Source organism: Myotis lucifugus, unplaced genomic scaffold, assembly GCF_000147115.1.
Source record: "Myotis lucifugus unplaced genomic scaffold, Myoluc2.0 scaffold_170, whole genome shotgun sequence".
Lineage (NCBI taxonomy): Eukaryota > Metazoa > Chordata > Mammalia > Chiroptera > Vespertilionidae > Myotis > Myotis lucifugus.
In genome coordinates this window covers 1-3,051 of record NW_005871218.1, presented here as the reverse complement: position 1 = coordinate 3,051, position 3,051 = coordinate 1, and the positions used below count along the sequence as shown (strand labels likewise).

Sequence of the window (3,051 nt, the reverse complement as noted above, 5' to 3'; positions counted from 1 at the left end):
AAAAAATAAATATTTCAGGAAAAATATTTAAAAACAAAAATCATAATTCTTCTATGAGCAAACTAATATTTTTCTAATGGCTCCATGTAAAACAATGGTATTTAAAGAGTAGAATATTAAAAATTAGAGGTATATTTGCAATGAAAACAGGAAGAGAGTGAATCACATCTTATTATATAATACACTCCTAAAAGAGTCTAAGTGAAATACCACCATAGAACACACAATTTATTATTCCCACCTCAAATTATTCTTTTAATGAGATGTGAAATTCATAGTACATAGTGGCAGATAAGCCATTCATTCTTTAAAGTAATTTTAACATAGAGACATTTGAAGAATAAAACTCACACATACACACATACATGCGTACACATACACACAGAGAATATTGTCTTAGAATTATTTAACACATTAAGCGCCAAGCCTGTTTGATCTTCCTTTCCGTTTAGCCTGTGATATCCAATTTCACGATATGCTGGCGGCCAGAGATCCATGTAAGGTTGCGATAAGATTGCATGTATATCTTTCAGATATATTTCTTGTATGTATTTATCGCAATATGTACTCTGTATTCTTTTAGAAATGCTTTCTCTCCAGTTAGTTGTCTGTGGTTCGTGTTCCAGTGAAGTTTAAAAATGTTTCTTTACCCATAACAGTGACCATGTCAGTAGAAGAAGCGTGTGAAAGCGATCAAATGAAATTAGTTTTCCTAAAAAACGTCGTAGAGTTGTTCTTTTTTCGTCATCACAGGGTGAGGATGAGGATTTTGAAGAATGGCATGATCCCAGAGGTAATCAACCAAGGATTATGCTTTTCACCTATCTGTCTGGCTTTAAGATTGAAGACTTGAATGTAGTCATGTGCAACAGTAGAGGATTCTTATGAACTGTTTGTGCCTAGTGAATTGTTTGAGGATATCGCCAAACGAACTTACATGTATCACAAAAACTAGGAGTTGAAAACTTGCAGCGTTTGTGTAAGTGGACTATGACAAACAAAAATGAAATGAAAAGATTTTTTGGGTTGACGCTATGGATGGGACTAGTTAGACTACCATCTTTACGTTTATATTGGTCCCATGATCCTGCATATATGCAAACTTCCCCCCCCAAAAAAAATAATGTCAAGAAATAGATTTGAAATATTATTACGAATGCTTCATTTTTCAGACAATAGGGAGGTAGATGTTTCCAATCATTTATGCAAAATACAACTACTAATAGATAACATGGAAATAAATTTCAAAAAATATTATGATCCATCTGAAGCTATATGTATCGATGAATCTTTGATACCATTTCATGGCTGCATAATATTTAGGCAATATTTAAAACAAAGACGCCACAAATATGGTATTAAATTATTTAAGTTGTGCTGTGGATCTGGGTACACGTATGCTTTTCGTGTATATGCAAGGAAAAGTTTAGAAAAAGAAAATACAACACCAACTAATGTTGTAATGTCTCTTTGTAGAGATGTATTCAATAAGGGACATACGTTGTACACAGACAACTGGTACATGAGTTTAGATTTAGCATATAAATTACTTGATAATATTCTCATTTAGTAGGAACATTACGTTCAAATAGACGGGGAAATCCTCATGAAGTGACGTCAAAGAAATTAAAACGGAGAAATTATAGCAAAAGACAACAAAAAAAGGAATAACCATCTTAAAATAGAAAGATAAGGAGGACATCTTACTTCTTTCAACAAAACATACGTCAGAGATGGTGAATGTTGAAAATAGATCAGGTCACTGCTTGAAACCAAAAATTGTAGTGGATTATAATGCAGGAAAAGCAGCAGTTGATATATCTGATCAAATGAGTGCCTATAATAATCCGTTACGAAAATCCATGAAATGTTATAAAAAGCTAGCCTTTGAGCTCCTACTAAATACTGCTGCTCTCAATGCTCATATTTTATTTAAAAATATTAGCAAGAAGAATATGAGTATCACAGAATTTCAGAAGAAATTAGCTGTCCATTTAACAAATTGTCGGGATGAAGAAATTCCAAGTAGCAGTACTGTAAATATACCTTGAATATCTTGTCACAAACTGCAACAAAAAAACTGGAAGAGTGTCTAAAGTTCGAAGATATTGTAAAAAATGCTACAAAGATAATGCAGTACGATTTGGATGAGATATTGCCAGAAAGTTGACAAAACAAGTTATAACATTTTGTGAAATCTGCACAGAACAACCATTTTTGTGTATACTTTGTTTTAAAAATATTTATTAATTTTTTATAACAAGTAATATTTAGGTACATTCTTTTATGATCTCCAAATTATTTAAAATTTATTAAATTTATTAAATAAATTTAATACAATTTATTAAATTATATATCGTTAGTCAACAGTGACTGACGCAGCCTGAACGAAAAGTATACTGTCAGTCACCGGTGATTGACAAGGTCCAGACAGAAAGTATAGTGTCAGTCACTGGCGACTGACATGGCACTTAATGTGTTAAGTACTAGAGGCCTGGTGCACGAATTTGTGCACCAGTGGGGTCCCTCGGCCTGGCCTGAGGGATCAGGCCGAAACCGGCTCTCTGATTGCAAGAGGGCGTAGGCCAGGCTGAGGGACCCTACTGGTACACAATCGTAGGCGGGGAGGGATGTGGGAGGTTGGCCAGCTGGGGAGGTACCGCGGGAGGACTCCAGGGCATGTCCAGCCCATCTGGCTCAGTCCTGATCGGGCCGGACCCCAACAGCAAGCTAACCTACCAGTCGGATCATCTGCCCCCTGGTGGTCAGTGCACATCATAGCAAAAGGTTGAGCGGCCTTAGCATATCATTACCATATTACGCTTTGACTGGTTGAACAGAAAACCAGACACTTAGCATATTAAGCTTTTATTATATAGGATATAAGATAAATGTGGAAGAGAAACTCTAATAACATCAAAAAATGTAGACCTTGATTTATAAACATATTTTGTGACTATTTCCAAAAATAATTTCAACATTCAATTAAATTTTATTTCACAAAGTTTTTTTCAAAATAATTACCATAGAGCTTGGAGAAAGAAATGTTTA

At 34.6% G+C, this 3,051-nt stretch overlaps 1 pseudogene; it reads left to right on the top strand.

Moving 5' to 3' along the window:
• The first annotated feature begins 664 nt into the window (after positions 1-664).
• Positions 665-2,036, top strand: LOC102418688 (annotated as a pseudogene).
• Positions 2,037-3,051: the final 1,015 nt, after the last annotated feature.